Below are 20,426 nucleotides of genomic sequence, written 5' to 3'. Positions count from 1 at the left end.
AAAAACACAAAAAAATAAAAAAGTTCAAAAAAACCTAAAAATTGGAAAATATTAAAACTACAAAACAATCGTTTTCATTTCATTAATAAATTGTCCCTTTTGTACATAGACAAACATTTGAGTGGACATCAGACAAAAAACACAAAAACCACTACACTTAACGAATCACATATCAATAGATGAACTTTTCAATCAACCAAGCATTCAAACCTAATCAAAATTGTCATATCAATTAAACAACATTAACATTATTGGTCCTTTGTCAATTATCATGGGTCTTATATAGGGTGTGGTATACTCGCAACTAGGCTGTGTCCTATCCTAGATGGGGAAATGCATTCCTTGAAATCAGGTAGCATGATCATCCTATCATCAAACAAACATTATCACTTTTTACAACAACATCAGAATGGTTATTTAACTTGTTTGAATTTGTAAGTCTTATCTTTCATTGATTTATCTTTTTCTTTGACCATGTTCCTATGCTACTCAAGGATGTCACTGAGTGATTTAGAGAGGTTTGGATGTCTCATGGTCATTTTTTGCTTTGCCTTTTGTTTGTGGGATGTTTCTGAAATTCTAGGGCAAGTATGTTTTGGGTGTATGTGTTGGCATGTTCACATTGTGGTTGTTGCACTTACCTCGACTTTTGACACACCAAATGTCTTATCATGATCGAACCATTCCTTGTATGCGACATGTTTGTTTTACGGAAAGGGATTGCATTATCGCCCTGGCCTTCAATGTCATGACGCGCCACATCCATTTTGCCGTATCAAATAAAGGTTCTCACCTACATTTTTGCATTTGTGAAAGCAAGATTTCATCACACTAATCATTTTTCACTTCTCACTTGCATTTCTTTTATCCCATTCTATCTATTCATTAAGTCAACCAAGATCATGCTATCTATTCTACCTACTCAATCGAGAATTTCTTCATTTGATGTCAGTCAACCCTTTTTTACAATCAATTAACATTCTTCACTTCTTACTAACCCTTTTTCTCTTTTCTCATATTTCCTCTTTCGCCTAACATTCTTCTCTTCTTTCGAGAGATGATTAATTTCTTTCATACAAAGAAAATATTAAATATTCATGAGATCACCAACTCTACAAATAAACTAGACTAGCGCACACACACACACACATGAGTGTGTGTGTACGACATGTAAGACATTGAATTAATTAGATTTAGGGTTAGGGTTAGGGTTAGGGTGAGAGATAAAATTGTGGTTAGCAATAGGTTAGGGTTTGATAAGTTAACCCTAACGAAAAGTTAATTGAACTCTAACACTAATCTAAACCCTAACCTATCTTTAATACAAATCCTAACCCTAATACTAATTCTAACATGTAAGACATTAAATGAATTAGGGTTAGTGTTAAAATTAGGGTTAGGGTTAGGGTCAAAGATAAGGTTAAACATAAAGTTAGGGTTAGGGGTAGGATTATAAATAGATCAGGGTTAAGGTTGGTCTTAATGTTAGGGTTTGGGTTATAGATAGGGTTAAGATTAGGACAAGGTTAGGATTTGAGATAGAATTAGAGTTAGCAATAAGGTTAGGGTTAGTGTTAGAGATGGAATTAGAGTTAGAAACACAATTATGGTTAGAAACCTTATAAACAAATATAATATATTGTTAAATAGTTCATAATATAGATTATCTTATTTGAGATAAAATTTTATGATGAATATAAATATTTTATTTTAGCTTCTCATTTCTAATAACATAAGTCAAGACTCAACAAAACAAGAAGAACCTTGTATTATAAGATCTAAATGGTAAAGGTTGTTTTCTAACCTCATGTTTCAATGCGATTGCTTTACATGTTTAAATTTAGGCAGCTAGATTATTCCATACAAATTTTAATTTTTAATGTAGCTTTACTCTTTGTACACAGCAACTATTTGTATAGGAAGGAAGGTGTCTTCCAGCATGAGGGCCACGTAAATTTTTGTTTCAGTGAAAATGGGTATATGTCTTTCAAATTGAAAAAGCGCTTATAGAAAATGGTTTGGAGAGGAAGATCTTTTGGAGCATGAAGGAAACGTAAATTACAAGCAAAGAGGAATGACCCTGAGAATGTCACGTTAATGCCGATGTACTTGCCACATAAGATCGCATATTTTTGTGCATCTACCTCTTTTTTTTCTATGTTTGGATGTGCAATGTGCACACTGCAAATGTTCCTCTGATCATTAAGGGGATTAAATAGGGATTTTTTATATCATATGAAACAAAGGTTTCCCAATTAGCGGTTTGAAAACATTTTGAGAGATGTATAGTCATTACCAGATTAATTGGCCTCTTTTTCTTTTCGTCATTATTCTTGAGAGACCAATATTGATATGGAGGATGATGTCATATCTATGGAGGGAAGGACTCTCCTCTAAATCGAGTGTCATGCAAATCAGATAAACCTTCCCTACTCATTCTAAAGTATGGTGTGTGTTAAGTATGGACGCGTCTATTCGGTCAAAGCTATTCTGGTTTCAAGACAGACCTTTCGTACAACGTGTTAGCGATAGGTTAGTCAATCGCATCCGTTAATTGCAAAATCGACTGTGTAAAACGCGCGAGTAACACGTGTGTTAGTCAATCCGTACTGCCGTTTTGGGGCCAGAATAGATGCATCCCGTCTATTATGGCTCCAAAACGACAGTATGGATTGACACGTCTATGTTGCGTGTTAAATATAATGGTTGTTTAAGCAAAGATATTTTATGTAAGTTCAAGCTTAGTTTTTAACAATAAATTATTTTTGTTGTATAGGGGAGAGGACTTAGTAGTTGTGCATTCTAATTTTGCATTTCTTAAAATTCTACGTGTAAATTTCAAATCACTTCCAATTTTTTACAGCAACTTATTTGGCAAGTCCCTTGCTTATAACTAAGGTTTCAAAGCCACATCGTCAAATATGAAGCCACATTAGCATGCTTTTTGTCAAGGTGTCCAAAACAATCCAAAAAAAAGGTAAGACCAATAGTCGTGCAAAAGGGGCCTCAATACTTATGCATTTGATGTGGCATCACATGATTGATTACTTTCTACAACTAATGATATATTTCATTCAATTATTGGTACAACTAGTCCCTGTTCTACGTGAACCCAAAAACAAGAGTCCCGAGTCAAGAATGCAAACTTTGTGCTTGGCTTCTTATTTCTTCCAATGCGAGTTTGTTCTTTTTCATTCATCCATTTTTCTAGGACTATGTGACGGTGTGGTCTAATCCCCTGTGACAGATAGCTGTCCTTACCCTTCTGTTTTCCATAGCAGTATGCAATATCCAGAGGCTCCACAAGTCTTGTGTATGCGGTGCCAGCATTGATCCATTTATTTTGGATTTGGGTGTCAATGGGCAACTCATGCTTCTCCACCATCTCAACAATCGAATCCAGAGATATCCTGACATTCTTCTGGTCGTTTTGGTGTTTGAAATAATCATAATAACCGATGCCTTTTACCTTACAAAGCCCTTTATACCTTTCCAACTCTGCCATGGCACTTTGTTTCATGCTCAATGTGACATTTAGTTCTTCAATGTTCATCTCAAAAGTGCCTTTCTTCTCTTCCGCCCTTCTGAGGGCATGAAATGCATCATCATTCTGCTTAAAAATCAAGTCATTAATGTAAGTGTCCAATAAAAGAAGATAAACTTGAGCAAAAGAAGTGCTGAAAACCAAGCAGCTACAAAATCTAGTCAAATTAAAGACAAATGATGAAAACTAACAAAATACATTTTAATAGAGGTCAGCAATATAGTGGGTCTTAATTACGAGCTGTTTAAACCCTACATATTAAATAATATATATTAATTTTAGAGAATGTCATTAATTCAGAACGTTCAACACTTTTTAAGTCTAAAAGTTAAAGCTTAGTGTGTGTGATTTAAGTCATTTGATCGATCTATTTATAGCATATTCTTTTATTGACAAGCAGATCCTAATCAAAGCCGAATTACCAAATAAATTCTACCTTCAAATAAAGGGTAAAATGAAAAATCTCAAACAAGCATTCAATCTACCTACATAAACCATCATGAGGCTCCAAATTCTAGTAAGACAAACACAAGGGTGAAGCGTTATTTCGCGTTACAATGGCGAAACGGGTTTTGTTGTTGTGAATGACCATTTTCTAAGCCATCCAAGCCATTAAAAATCCTTTGTAGGAAGTCTCACAAAAATGTCAAAGCTTTTTTCCTACCTACTTCGAGGAGTTATGATTATTAATGAAAAACAGGTGGACTTAAGTCTAACATTAATTTATTCATCTTGGTCTGTTGTTATTCTCAATATTTTCTTTTCTTGTTTTTATTTGATAATGGATCATGTAGTATGATGGGAAACGTTAACGAGAAAAATCTACACACAATTGAATCTAGAAATTTACTTATGATCTTCATAGACTGTGGAAACTACATAAATTTAGGGGAAGAGCACCAGTAACCGTCATAGCTAACTTCACGCACCCACAGATTCTAAACGGTAGATCGAATTTTCATTTATTTTTTTTTGTCTTCGTATGCGACTTAACTACTTAAAGCTATCAATTTGGCTTCTGCGTAGTAACGATGCACGTTGTGGAATCAATTATACGCACAAAGGTCAAAAAGTACACATTTCAAAGTGTTGCCTGATACCTAACTAAAGATGTTCTAGTAACCGTCCACTCAAAATGCCAGTACTTGTGGACAAATGTCCCAATAGTTTTGCACAAATGTTCCAATAGTGGTTAACAAATGGGCCAATTATGAACAAAAAATGACAAAAAATGACAAAAAATGATAGACTATTGATACAAAACAAATTTATCAATGGTGTTTTCACTATGACAGCTATTGGGGGGTCACTATGACAATAAGATGGCGGCTATTGGAACTATGACGACCATTTGTATTCTTCCCCTAATTAAGAGAAATAAAAAAATTAATTAATTATATTTTTATAAAAAAAAAAATCACTATAAACAATTATAATATATTAGTTATTAATTTATAATATGGATTGTTTTATGTGAGATGACATTTTATAATAAATTTAAATATTTTATTTTTAGTCATTCTCAATTCTAGTAACATAAATCAAGATTCAACAAAACAACAATAACTTTGTGTTTATGAGGTTTAAATGGTAAAGATTGTTTTGTAATCTCATTTTTCTATGTGATTTCTTATGTGTTGTTTATGTTTAAATTTAAGCAATTAGAGTGTTCCATGCAACTTTTTAATTATGGCAAAAAGATAAATTGAAGCTGCTCTTTAGGAATAAAAAATAAGTTGTGGAAAATAGTGATATTGTCAAAAATTTGATGTGGTTCCACAAATTTCTTTCCCTCTTTTTTAACATTTGGTTCTTTTTTTTTTTCAAATTTTTAAAATAAAGAATGTAGGCACTAAAAATTGTCCTAGGTCTTTGATGACACTTTTCACTAACCTTTTTCGTCTAAACTGATTAAATAATTTTTATTATTTAATTAGTACTAATTTTTTTCTTTAATTTCCTATAATTAAATAATTCTTAATTATTTAATTATTGTTCTTCTAAACCATTAATTAAATAATCTTCATTAATTAATTAATATTCATCATTATCTCTTTCTAATCAATTAATCTTTGATCTTAATCGACTGATCCTAACTATTCCTCTTCCATTTTAGAATTCGAACCATGCCAACCTTCATTTTCTTATGAGGCTAGACAAACATATCAACTTTCATATTCCAATCAAATCATTTCTCCTCCAATTCAGTCGATATTAGAGTCATAGCAGCCTTCATGTTCTTATGAGACTCAACCTTCACAAGTAATCTATTCTTCCTACAAGTCAACTTACACATGGCTCAAAATTGTCCAATCTCCACGTTCCAATCATCCCAACCTCCAACACAAAATTTGCAACTCACACATCCTTTCCACAAACCTCAACAAGCTAGTATGTAAGACCAATTCAACCAAGTCCAAAATCCAATACCATTCAATCAAAACCAAATTTCAAACATGTCAGATCAATTCAACCAAGTCCCAAATCAAATACCATTCAACCAAAACCCAATTCAAAATCAAAACGTAACACCAAACCACTTTCAAACAAATCCAAAATCAAAACCCAAACATGTCAAAACTTCACAATGATTCGAATGCCTCTTCTAAGAAAGATATCTCTTTTATATGTATCTCTTAAAGATAATTCTAAGTGATTCTTCCAAGAAAGATAAAAAATGTGCACCTATGTCTAACAATGGCTCACCATCCCCTCATAAACAAATTGATTCTCTAGTGGCCTTTATTCCTACACCTTTTGAAGCTTCGCAAGAACCTTCCATATCATCATCATCAAACGATACACCCAAGGATGAAATTCCCCAAGGGCTATCCGTAATTGATTTCCATGCTAATCCAATTCATGATTAACATCAATGCCATGCTTCAAAATGCTAGACCCAATGACACCATGTGCTTCATTTCCTATCAAACCTATTACAAAGGATCTCATTCAAAATCCATCTCCCTCATATCAAAACATTGATTCCTTCTCAGAATCCCCCATGCATATCCAAATTCTAACCCCATGTCAAGAGAATAATTTAGAGCACAAAGAAATGAGTCCTAAAAACATATCAAGATCAAGATCTACCAAGAACAAACAAGCCATCCATCTGTTGACCAGGATCCCATCTTCCCAGACACTCATGACGATCCCCTCTTGTCCATTCAATCCAAGAACACAACACCTTTTCAAGTCTGGTTGGCATTTCACTCCCTAAGAAAGATCAAAATATCCCCTCTATTCTTTCCAATGATCCCATTCAAATCCAAGAGCAGAAAATATTTAAAGAGGAATATAATGATCTTCCTCCTTGTCAAGATCAAAGTATCCTTTTAGATTCATGTCCATCACAAGACCCTATCATCCCTTTAAATCCTCCAAAATATTCTACCATTTCTTCATCTCCATGTCCTAATCCTCCATATACACTCCAAGGTCTCATTTCTTTTGATGATCCCATTATTCCTCTCATTCCATCTCATAAAGAGCCCAGGTCATTGATCTTGATCCCCCTCATGATCCTGATCCCCCTCATGATTCTAACATATCTATGCAAGATGTTCACGAATCTCCTACATGTACAATGGGTTCCTCCACTTTGGTCCAGTCTAATCCACTTCATGATCCCATCATTTCTTTCATATCATATCCACCTCATAATAGACCTGCATATTCCTCCCAAAGCAAAGAGTATCGTATAGGTCAAAATATTTACAAAGGCAAAGGGGTAGACCTTCACAAGAAAGAACCCCTTCATATCAAAGAAAATTTAATGGTGATGGCCTTAGTGAGATTTCTCAAGATGTTGGTATCCTTACCAAACCTAAATCCAAACATATGCCTAACCCTTCATCCCTTCCCATCCATTTTAGGTCCTTATATCTCTTCATCCCTTATGCAGGGTCAGCAAAGGAATACATCTTTGAGCACCTTCCATTCATACAAAATGCCTCCATTTTTTTCCTATCCATCCACACATTCTTTTCCTTTTCCAAGCAATTTTTATGGCAAGTATAAAAGTGATAGATCCAACAATCCACATGTATTCAAGGATCAACATGTCCAGTTTAATTGACATGTCAAAACAAAGAAAAATATGATCTGAAAAGAAAAATAAATACCCAAAAGGCCACATTGGCCCATTTCTCAAAAAGAAAAGTCAAACCCTATATGGGTTCCTAAATCCCTTGTGCAAGCAATTCATTCTAAGGAACTACAAAATAATGAAAAATAAAAAATCACGTTGATCCCTTGAAGCAACTCCTTGAAGCATAACAGTCTAAAGAAGAATCTAGATTGGCATCCAAAATTATATTCCTCCATCCAAACCTTCCAAGTCTATTCCTCCATCACCTCCTTTATCTATTTTGGGTCCTTATGTCCCAAAATACCTAGCTATTCCTCCATCCAAATCTCAAAATCTGAAATCCATTTTTCCTCCATCAATCCACCACCCTTCAAGGTGTGTGCCAATGCTGATCTTGTTAGCATTTTCCTCCGCTCATGAACAATTCTTCCAATATTCCATCCATTAACCAATGCTTATTTTCCATCCTTCCGTCCCTCTGATCCAATCTTTTGCATAAATCATTACCTTAGCCCCATCTCATTTCCATGTCATTATCATGCCAACGTCGTTAAGCATACTTTCAATAGTCATGGTCCATTTTTCAAGGCTTATATCCACACAACAAGATTCTTGAGTCCTTCTTCCATCCCCTATCATGTGTCCATTTTCTGCTAAAAATTCAAAAATGTAAAAAAATGTTTAAAAAAAAAAGAAAAAAAGAAGAGTAAAGAAAAAAAATTCGTCCTCTAGTGAAAACCTGGAAAACAGGTGCCTTGGGCAAGTACCATGATGAAAATATGTCAAACACCTGTCATGAATAGTTCTTCATCTTCTTGCATTTCACAATTGGGGGAAGGTTTTGTCCATTTTATCCCATCCTATCGTACCCCTGTCATACCCTCTATTATCCTATCTATACCCATATCCCCTTTCCCACCTTTGATCTTGACAAGGCTGAGGATCTTCATGAATGTCATGCATCCTGTTCGCAGCTTTCAATCTATCACAGTTTTTGGTCTTTATCTATTGGCTTATTACAACCTTTCATCCATATTCCTTTGCTGATTGCAACCTTCTATCACCATCCCTTAGCCTATCACAACCTTCAGCCCATATCCCTTATCTATTTTTTATTTTGTTTATCCTATCCATATCCTACCACCATCCATACACTGTTTTTTCATCCCTTGATCTTTGATTTGACATAAGGATGTAAAATGTAAAACATGGTTTTCAAAAACTCTTGACATGTCCCTCATGCCATTCCACTACTTTACATTGTCATATCCAGTCCCTTATCCCATCGCACGATAGCCTTTAAAATTGAATCTGCCTTGACTCCATACCAAATGGCCTCTGTCTTCCCTCTATCCACCAACATTTCAACAAGCTAATTTATACATTCATCATATTCCTTGCCTTGATAGACACTAGGGGCAAAAATCACTAAAAATCAAATAATGTCCTGAAAAAATCAGTAAAAAGCAAATAAAGTCTTGAAAAAATTAATAAAAATCAAATAAGTCTTGAAAAAACCAAAAATATTCATAAAATGTCTTGAAATAATCCAAATACACTCGAAAAACATCCAAAAATAATCCAAAAAATTCGAAAAATGTCTTGAAAAAAGCACAAAAAATAAAAAAGTTCAAAAAAACCTAAAAATTGGAAAATATTAAAATTAAAAAATAATAGTTTTCATTTCATTAATAAATTGTCCCTTTTGTACATAGAAAAACATTTGAGTGGACATCAAACAAAAATTACAAAAAGCACTGCACTTAATGAATCACATATCAACATATGAACTTTTCAATCAACCAAGCATTCAAACTTGATTAAAATTTTCATATCAATTAAACAACATTAACATTATTGGTCCTTTGTCAATTATCACGGGTCTTATATAGGGTGTGGTATACTCGCAACCAGGCCGTGTCTTGTCGTAGATGGGGAAATGCATTCCTTGAAATCAGGTAGCATGATCATCTTATCATCAAACAAACATTATCACTTTTTACAACAACATCAGAATGGTTGTTTAACTTGTTTGAATTTGTAAGTCTTATCTTTCATTGATTTATCTTTTTATTTGACCATGTTCCTATGCTACTCAAGGATGTCATTGAGTGATTTAGATAGATTTGGATGGCTCATGGTCATTTTTTGCTTTGCCTTCTGTTTGTGGGATGTTTCTAAAATTATGGGGCAAGTATGTTTTGGGTGTTTGTGTTGGCATGTTCACATTGTGGTTGTTGCACTTACCTCGACTTTTGACACACCAAATGTCTTATCATGGTCAAACCATTCCTTGTTTGCGACATGTTTGTTTTACGCAAAGGGATTGCATTATTGCCCTGGCCTTCAATGCCATGATGCGCCACATCCATTTTGCCATATCAAATAAAGGCTCTCACTTACATTTTTGCATTTGTGAAAGCAAGATTTCATCACACTAATCATTCTTCACTTCTCACTTGCATTTCTTCTGGCTAACATAAAAAAAATTCTATCCCATTCTATCTATTCATCAAGTCAATCAAGTTCATGCTATCTATTCTATCTGCTCAATCGAGAATTTATTCATTTGATATCAGTCAACCCTTTGCTACAATCAATTAACATTCTTCACTTCTTACTAACCCTTTTTCTCTTTTCTCATATTTCCTCTTTCACCTAACATTCTTCTCTTCTTTCGAGAGATGATTAATTTCTTTCATACAAAGAAAATATTAAATATTCATGAGATCACCAACTTTACAAATAAACTAGACTAGCACGTGCACACACACACACACACACACACACACATGAGCGTGTGTGTGTACAACATGTAAGACATTGAATGAATTAGATTTAAGGTCAGGGTTAGGGTTAGAGATAAAATTGGGGTTAGCAGTAGGTTAGCGTTTGATAAGTTAACCCTAACGGAATGTTAATTGAACTCTAACACTAATCTAAACCCTAACCTATCTTTAATACAAATCCTAACCCTAATACTAATTCTAACATGTAAGACATTAAATGAATTAGGGTTAGGGTTAGGGTTAGGGTTAGGGTTAGGGTTAAAGATAAGGTTAAATATAAAGTTAGGGTTAAGGGTAGGGTTATAGATAGATTAGGGTTAAGGTTGGTCTTAAAGTTAGGGTTTGGGTTATAGATAGGGTTAAGATTAGGACAAGATTAGGGTTTGAGATAGAATTAGAGTTAGCAATAAGATTAGGGTTAGTGTTAGAGATGGAATTAGAGTTAGAGATACAATTATGGTTAGAAACCTTATAAACAAATATAATATATTATTAAATAGTTCATAATATAGATTATCTTATGTGAGATAAAATTTTATGATGAATATAAATATTTTATTTTAGCTTCTCATTTCTAATAACATAAATCAAGACTCAACAAAACAAGAAGAACCTTGTATTATAAGATCTAAATGGTCGATTGCTTTAAATGTTTAAATTTAGACAGCTAGATTATTCCATACAAATTTTTAATTTTTAATTTTTAATGTAGCTTTACTCTTTGTACAGAGCAACTTTTTGTACAGGAAGGAAGGTGTCTTCCAGCATCAGGGGCACGTAGATTTTTGTTTCAGTGAAAATGGGTATATGTCTTTCAAATTGAAAAAGCGCTTATAGAAAATGGTTTGGAGAGGAAGATCTTTTGGAGCATGAAGGAAACGTAAATTACAAGCAAAGAGGAATGACCCTGAGAATGTCACGTTAATTCCGATGTACTTGCCACATAAGATCGCATATTTTTGTGCATCTACCTCTTTTTAGTCTATGTTTGGATGTGCAATGTGCACACTGCAAATGTTCCTTTGATCATTAAGGGGATTAAATAGGGATTTTTCATATCATATGAAACAAAGGTTTCCCAATTAGCGGTTTGAAAACATTTTGAGAGATGTATAGTCATTACCAGATTAATTGGCCTCTTTTTCTTTTCATCATTATTCTCGAGAGACCAATATTGATATGGAGGATGATGTCATATCTATGGAGGAAGGACTCTCCTCTAAATCGAATGTCATGCAAATCAGATAAACCTTCTCCACTCATTCTAAAGTATGTTGTGTGTTAAGTATGGACACGTCTATTCGGTCGAAGCTATTTTGGCTCTAAAATAGATCTTTCGTACAACGTGTTAGCGATAGGTTAGTCAATCGCAGCCGTTAATTGCAAAATCGACGGTGTAAAACGTGCGACTAACACGCGTGTCAGTCAATTCGTACTGCCGTTTTGGATCCAGAATAGACGCATCCCATCTATTCTGGCTCCAAAACGGCAATACAGATTGACGCGTCTATGTTGTGTGTTAATTATAATGGTTGTTTAAGTAAAGGTATTTTATGTAAGTTCAAGCTTAGTTTTTGACAATAAATTATTTTTGATGTATAGGGGAGAGGACTTAGTAGTTGTGCATTCTAATTTTGCATTTCTTAAAATTATACGTGTAAATTTCAAATCACTCCCAATTTTTTACAACAACTTATTTGGCAAGTCCCCTGCTTATAACTAAGGGTTCAAGACCACATCGTCAAATATGAAGCCATATTAGCATGCTTTTTGCCAAGGTGTCCAAAACAATCCAAAAAAAGGTAAGACCAATAGTCATGCAAAAGAGGCCTCAATACTTATGCATTTGATGTGGCATCACATGATCGGTTGCTTTCTACAACTAATGGTGCATTTCATTCAGTTATTGGTAGTCATCATCAACAATAACAACTTAAAAGTCACAACTTTGGTGCAATGTTGTCAAAAAAAATGGACATTAAATCAACAAGTATGAGTATCAAATCAACAAATATGGGTATTAAATCAACAACTTCTATCACAACAATTGAAACACGTTCAACTACTGGATCCTTTCCCCTAATGAACCAACAATTTTATTGCATTATGAGGAAGTGTGAAACATCTTCATTTGGGTCCATCATAGACCTACAACTAGGTAAGTCTTTTGAATGGTCCTATAACAATGACAATAGTGAAAAAAATCTTAACAAAGATTGTTTACGGTATATTTCAAAGTATAGAGTTAATCCTTATATCTCCTTCATGTTGTTTTTCCAACCAAAACAACCTTCTAGACCTACTCAAGGATAAGAATCTATTAAGATCTCTAGTGGTTTTCTAGATTAAGGAGGAATTTTGTGGTGGTATAGACACAGTTATAAGGGAACAAAGGTTTTTTTATAAGTAGTCTCTTTTAATGACAAGCAAAGACATTTAGGGTTAAATGTCTATGTAGTATCTTTGATATATTTTCAACTTCTTCTTAAAGAAGTGACGAGGATGCAAAATAGTCTAATATATGGAAGTGAAGATTATACCCCTAGGATTAATTTGAAGCATTTTAAGGCTGTTTTTTCTATTTTTATTTTTTTATTTTATAGAAAACCTATGTAGAACAAGCCCACATAACTTTTTAAGGAGCCTTTTAGAATGTTTGGGGTACTTCTAAGAAAAGAAGGTAACAACAATTTGCTAACAAGTTAGGAATAAAGGTCAACTAAGTAGTGAAATTAAACTAAAAGATTTTGATGGTTTCAAGTTATTTAATGTTGAGAGGCATTTTATCATGACAGTGAGGGGTGGTGTGTAATGGCATGAGCATGTTAATGCGTGTTAACAAAATATTGTCTTATCTTAAATTTGACAATGATTTACATGTCAAATATTAATATTAATTATAGAAATAATATGTTCAAAATAAACACCACATAAAATACAAGATATGTCTTCATCAAAATTATAAGTTTTAGATAGATGTATAGATAAAAAATTAAAAAACATACTTAAAAAAAATAATCTACCTTGTCAACTAAAAACAAAAAAGGGGGTGGGGGGGTAGGCATGTTAGCCCTCCCCCCAACCGAATTGTAGGGGAGCAGTAGATTAATGACGTTCCCCCACTCCTTAATCCTCTCCTAGTCTTCATAGCCACCTGTCCAGTTGGGGGCTGCGCGGGCCAACAGGTCAGATCAATTACAATGTATATAGATCATCTTTTAAAAATATATTAATAAATATTAATAATAATTAATTTAGTTGATTTTTTTTTTCTTCGGACATGTAGTGTTGTGGTTAAAACAGTTCGTTGGTGAAGCGGCCACCAAGGTTCAAGTCCCTGTTGGACCATTGAGCTCGCAAGGCCTTGTGCCTTCGTTGGGTCATTGAACTTGTGGATTTCAACAAGTGAAATGTGGGGATGAGGTCCCCCATTTGTGGCCTCATCGATTCATAGCTCCCGGTTAATGTATTTTATATATCTTTAATTTTTAATGAATTTTGTAAATAGCGATAAGAAGTTTAAAATTTGTATTAGAGAAAAATAAACAATGTAGATTCATCAAAATTAAAATGTTTTTGATAATAAAAGCAACGAAAAACGAGGGGGTTGGCCCATAGGTACAATTAAGAGAACAGTGGCAGGACCATTGTTCACATAAAATCAACAAAGTAGCAGCCTTTTGCCTCTATCAAAAACAAAAACCATACTACGAGAGTTTATCAGCGATAAAAAACTACCAGTCAGAGTATAATTCATATGCCACGCAGGGCTATAGTTCTTCTATGTAGTAAATAGAATTTAAAGTAAAATAAAATAATATTAAGGTGAATTAAATAGCTCTAATTTCAATTTCTTGACATTTCTTTAGATAGATGTATTTAAGATATCTATATTAGTTATATATGTTTTACTTAATTTTTTGTTATAATAGGTTGTCATTGTTGTGGGCTAGTCATATAGTTTTTACTTATAATAAGTAGTAGTTGTTAGTTGGACAATTTTTCTTTGGTTTCAAATATAAACTTATATAAGTCTTTGCTATCAATAACTTAACTCATTTCGTAATATTTTAGCTTTTATACAAAGGGTGAGGACCCAACCCCTTAGTTTATATATTTTTTAAAAGTCTTAAAATATATTTATAATTATATTTTTATGTTTAAAATGGTATACATATTTATGTTTATTTATATAATCTTAAAGTTCATATTTTTAGTTCAATAAAATAGCCCTACATAAATATATAAATTAAATGCAAACAAGAAAATAATAAATAAATGAAACTTGACAAAGAGAATTAGGATACTTAGCTTCATTTAACATTAGAAGATATTCTATCATAATTTGTGCTCAATCATTCAATTATGTTATTTAGTATTAGTAATAAGATACTTAGCTTCATTTAACATTAGAAGATATTCTATCATAATTTGTGCTCAATCATTCAATTATGTCATTTAACATTAGGATACTTAGCTTCATTTAACATTAGAAGATATTCTATCATAATTTGTGCTCAATCATTCAATTATGTTATTTAGTATTAGTAATAAGATTTGTAGGATTCTGCAATAGATTGATAAATGATTTGAACCGTGTATGTCTTTTAATGTTGGAGCATCTCGAGGTGTAAGAGAAATCTTGCATTACTCAAAACTTATTTTAATTTTATTTGTATTTGTTTAGACAAACCTTGTAAAATGTCCTAAAATGAGAAAATTTAAAGATTAAAAAATTGTGCACTTTTGCATGTATGGACCTAAAATTTTGAGAGATGTAGAATTGAAAACTGCTAATTGTATGGATTTTTTAAAGTAAAGATACAACACATAATTGAAGATATTAATGATTTAAGATTCATGTAGTTCTATATGATTTCTTCAAATTGGATTTTGAGGCTTCACGTGATGTTTTAGGACCTAAAAAGTTGGAAAAAAATCATTTGGCTTTGTAGAGCTCATTGAACACTTTATTTTAACAAAACATAGGCTCAATGAAGACATCAAGTAAAAATTTGTGACCTTTGAATTTTTTACTACTTTTTTTTAGGGGAATAATTAAAAAAAACAAAACTCATAGAGGTGCCAAAACCCATTTTAGGTCATGTTTTTGGCATCTGCTAAGGTAGGGAAAGAGGAGAGGAGATTGGTAGGTCATCAAAAAAGAAAAAAGGGCAGAAATCACTTCAATTTTGGAAGCTACATAGAAGTAGAAGACTCTACAAACAAGGGTAATGAAGTTGTAATGTGTTGCATGTCTTGTTGTATGTTGGATGTCATATTTCTATTATGTAATCAATGATATTTTCAATAAAGAAATCAATATTTGTATGTGTGAAATTTGTATTAGTTTCTTCATCGTGTTGTTTTAGCTAATCCCTATAGATGGTATTAAAGAAGGTTGTGTCTATGTGTGCAGATAGATCGTGTGATGCCCCTCCCTTGGTCAGACTCGATTTAATCTATTTTGACTCTGGATGACCTTTGTTGTAGATATATGCTTTAAGGATCGATGATGTTTTTCATGATGATTTTCACGTTGTGATCTATGATGTGATTATTTGATGTTGTTTATGCTTTGACAATTAGATGATTAATGAGATGAATTATATATGTGATGTTAGGATTTAGTCATTATATTTATCAATGTTTAATTGCTCTAATATACATTGTGTTTTATCCTTGATGTTCCTGGGTGAAAGGGAAAAGCGTTGCACTTCTCTTTATGGGCAAGCTATGTCACTTCCATTCCCTTTTCACGATATGTTATTTTATAGATTATATGTATATGTTCGACAATTTGCTTAAATAAAGAAATTAAGAAATCTTACTGCACATATATTATTCCATGGCTATGTACATTGAATCATGTACCTTGTAAAGGATAATGTTATCTTATTTATAGAAGTTTCATTTGATCTTGTATGTATGGTTATGTTATTTTGAGTACCGTCGTTGTTGCGCCCTAAGGACTCTTGTTAGATAGTATATGCCCATTTTATCTTTATCTTGTATCATCATGATACTCATTGCATTTGTATGGTTTAATTACTACCCAGAAGCCAGATCAATAGCTATAAGTAGTTAAGTCGCATACGAAGACAACTAAAAAAAATAATAATCAAAATCCGATGTACCGTTTAGGATCTTTGGGTGGGCGAAGTTAGCTATGACGGCTACTGGTGCTCCTCCCCTATAGAGATCTCATCTATATATAAGATTTCTTGAAATCGACATTACTTTTGTTCGTCGTTAAAAATCTTGAGTAGGTTAATTTTTTTTTGAAAAAAATGGATTATACCTAGGTTATATAAAGCAATCCAAATTTGAGATATACCTAGATTATATAAAGAGGGACCCCATCTATGCATAGGATTTCTTGGAATCAAGATTACTTTTGTGCGTCATTTGAGAAAATCTTGAATAGGCTTTTTTTTTTTGAAAAAATAAGTTGTACCTAGATTATATAAATAGGGACCCCATCTGTACATAGGAACCTTGAATATTAATTTATTGGTTGTGTCAGAAATATTTACATGTAACTATTTTTTAAATTTATTTAGTTAATTTATTATAGAAAATTAAAATTTGTTTCGTTTAAAATGTTATTTTTTTATAATAAACTAATGTTTTCTATATTTTAAAAATAATTGTTTCATTTCTTTATTTTAAAAGATTAAGTTTGTCTAATTTTTAAGAGTTAATATAAGGTGATGTTTTTATAGTTAACTAAATTAAATCTCGATGATATCTTATAATATAACGTAAACGTATAGAGTGTTGGGTGTGTAATTCAAAACTCTTCTAATCATTGCCCTACAAACTAAAACTGGTTCAAATAATGAGTCTGATCGTGTGGTTTTAGTTTTTATTCTATGTTTGGTTGTGCAATGTGGGAATGTCCTTTTGATCATTGAAGGAGACTAAATAGTGATCTTTTATTCCATATAAAATAAAAGTTTCTTCCCATTAGCAGCTTGAAAACATTTTGAGAGAAGCATGGCCATTTTCAAGGCAAGATTCAAAGATTGCACAAGTTGCCAAAGGACTCATTGTCTTCCGATAGGTATAGGGAAATAATGAATTAAATGAACAAGATCTCTTAATCATCAAACTATCCTTGAACCATTGTGTCAAGCGAACAATATCATGGCAAACATATCACACATCACTTGATGTCTCAAAATATTGTCATAGTGGAGATATGATTATCAAAGCTCATAATAGATTGAAACTTGCACATTTGCATCTTCACATGCAGTTGAATATCATTCACATCCAATTCACAACAATCCACCACACAATTCTCACATATGCACTTTTATTTATACAAGTTTATACATTGAAACCCTCACCTAGGTCAACCACATAAATAATATACATGAATTACATAAAGTTGACCACCTAGACCAAAAACACACAATGCAATCCACTTTGGGAGATAAAGGGGACCCAAATAAATCTCAACACATCTTCCTAAGTTAGTTCCAATAAACCATACATGCTAACACTTCCTCCAAAGTTGACATTAAACATAACTGAACCAAGGGAAACTTCAAGCAAGGTTAGCAGGTTAGTTTGAATCCAAATAAGCATAAAAAGCCGAATAAAAGAAATAACTAACTAACTTATACCTTGCAAGAGAGAAGTCTCTCTTGTTCCTCCGATTTGGATCCTAGTTGAAGCCAAGCATGCACCTCTACTTAATTTGTTTGGATTGGTCCAATGGTGGGATGTGGATGGCTCTCCAAATTGCACAACAAGGGATTAGCTTGGATGGGTGATGAGTGCTCAAAGATGGATTGTGGATGCAAATAGGACTATGATGTGGATACTCTTGATGAACTCAAACTAGTAGCATGAATTTAATTGGATTGTGGATGATCAAGTGAAGGGATGGAGACCCCAATTTATAGATTTGGATAGAGGAAAATGGACGGTCAAGATTGAAGAGGAATGGAGAGCTAGGATTTGAGGAGAGGAGATCACATGGATCAATGGAAAATGACATGACAAGAGGGGTGGAGACCAAGAGATTTTCCATAAAGGCAATTCTTGTCTCCACCCTCCTCAAGGTACATGGGGAAGAGTTCCCAATGCACCTAGGAGGAATAAAAGGAATTAAAAATTCCTAGGGGGATGCACATGGAATTAAAAATTCCTTGTCAAGGCGAGAAGTATGAGAGAATGTGGGATATTGAAAATCTCACATTCACCCAAAAGGGGAGCATTTAAGGTGGAAGGTGAGAGGGGGACAAAGAGGATTTAGCCATAAATGGCTATAGTTGACATTTTGTGCCTAATCCTGCGGATTAGGCATTAGCAAGGGATTAGGGGGACTATCTACAAGAATTAGGTGAGGATTAGGAGCAAGTGGGATTTGTAGGAGGATTTCACAAGGAAAGAGAATGAGTGGAGGTAATTAAAAATTAAATAATAGTGCTAAGTAGGATCAAGAGAGTTTCTAGAAGAATTAATTAGACTAATGATGGATTAGGAGAAGGTGATTTATAGGAATCACAAGGATTAATTAATTAATTGAGATCAATTAATTAAAAGGGAGGATTAGGAAGAATTAATTTTGAATGCCTTAGAAGGAGAAAGAAAGATTGATTTATTGAATAAATCACTCATTGGACTATAGTGACAATATTAATTAGATTAAATTTAATTAATATTGAGAGGAATAAAAATTAACATAATTAAATTAATTAATTATGTAGGAAAGTTAAAATAAGTAATTTAAGTGTCTACATTTTGCCCCTCTTTTACGCAACGACAAAATTTGGCGATGGGTAAAAGATAGGAGGAAGAGGATGCCTCGGTGTAAAGTGCGGCCAGTGTATGCCCCCTCGAGAATTTTGTCGAATTTTTTTTGAAAAAATTAGCGGGAAATTCTCGAAAAGAAGAAAGAGGGAAAATAATGGACAAATGAGAGAGAAAGGAAAAATTGATTAAAGAAGTAGGAGAAGAGATAGAAGGGGAGGGACAAAGGAGCAGGCCCACAAGGGGGGCCCATATAAGCCACTCAGGGCCCAATGAAGGGTCATTGTCACAAATAAGCATTGGAGCAAATCAAAGCTTATAATGCAGAAGGAGAGATGGACCGCATTCCGACACACAAGCATCATGCAAAGAGGGTTTGTCGTCATGAGAGACCCACCCAGTACAACCCACCAATATGTACCTTGAGCCCACTTTATGATTTGATAGGTTTAGGGTAGAATCTAGGGCTAGAATTAGGCCAAAGGTTTAGCGGGACAAACATGCTAATCATTGTTTCGATGTGCGCACCCCTAGGTTAGCGTGAGCATTGGTGAATAGTGCCAGCACATGCGGGGATTAGGGGTTTGAGGGGGTTTTGGGGTGCGCATACGCGCGTGGCGCGACGCCCGCTCTGGTCTAGGTTAGGGTTTAGATCTGGGGGGTGGGGAAAAAGGGGTGTGTGGCGCGAGTGCCCATGTTGATTGGGGTTAGGTCTTAGGTTGGGATTTTTAGCACGTCCGACTGTGGCATAGCGCGAGCACTGGATGAATCAGCGCGAGCGCCAAGGAAGGTGGAAAATGAAGAATTTTGATGAGTATAGGTGTAGGAAGTGGCTTAGGGGGAGGGGTAGCATGAATGCTTCGAGAATAGGATTAGGAAAAATGACTATGGATAATGAAATGGTTTGCATGAATGCAGGAGGATTTAGGGCCATTGACATCGAGAGAGCACTGGCCGGTGACTATGAGGCTTTACAAACGGTTAGGGGTAGACGAGCTGGAGATATTGAGCGTCATAGGATTGGATTTTGTCGGCCAATGACCAAGGATCAGAGCGCACACTGCCATGATGACTGCGCTGGTAGAGAGGTGGAATAGCAAGACCTGTACCTTCCATCTGCCTATAGGTTAGGCCACTATGACACTTTTGGATGTATGGAGGATCTTGAAGATCCCCATTCGCGACGTGATTCCCGAGTACAGGCTGGATGTTGTATACTTCTATCTTTGGGATG

The sequence above is a fragment of the Cryptomeria japonica genome, chromosome 2 (assembly GCF_030272615.1).
Source record: "Cryptomeria japonica chromosome 2, Sugi_1.0, whole genome shotgun sequence".
In the NCBI taxonomy this organism is placed as follows: domain Eukaryota; kingdom Viridiplantae; phylum Streptophyta; class Pinopsida; order Cupressales; family Cupressaceae; genus Cryptomeria; species Cryptomeria japonica.
Note: the sequence above shows the minus strand (reverse complement) of the source record.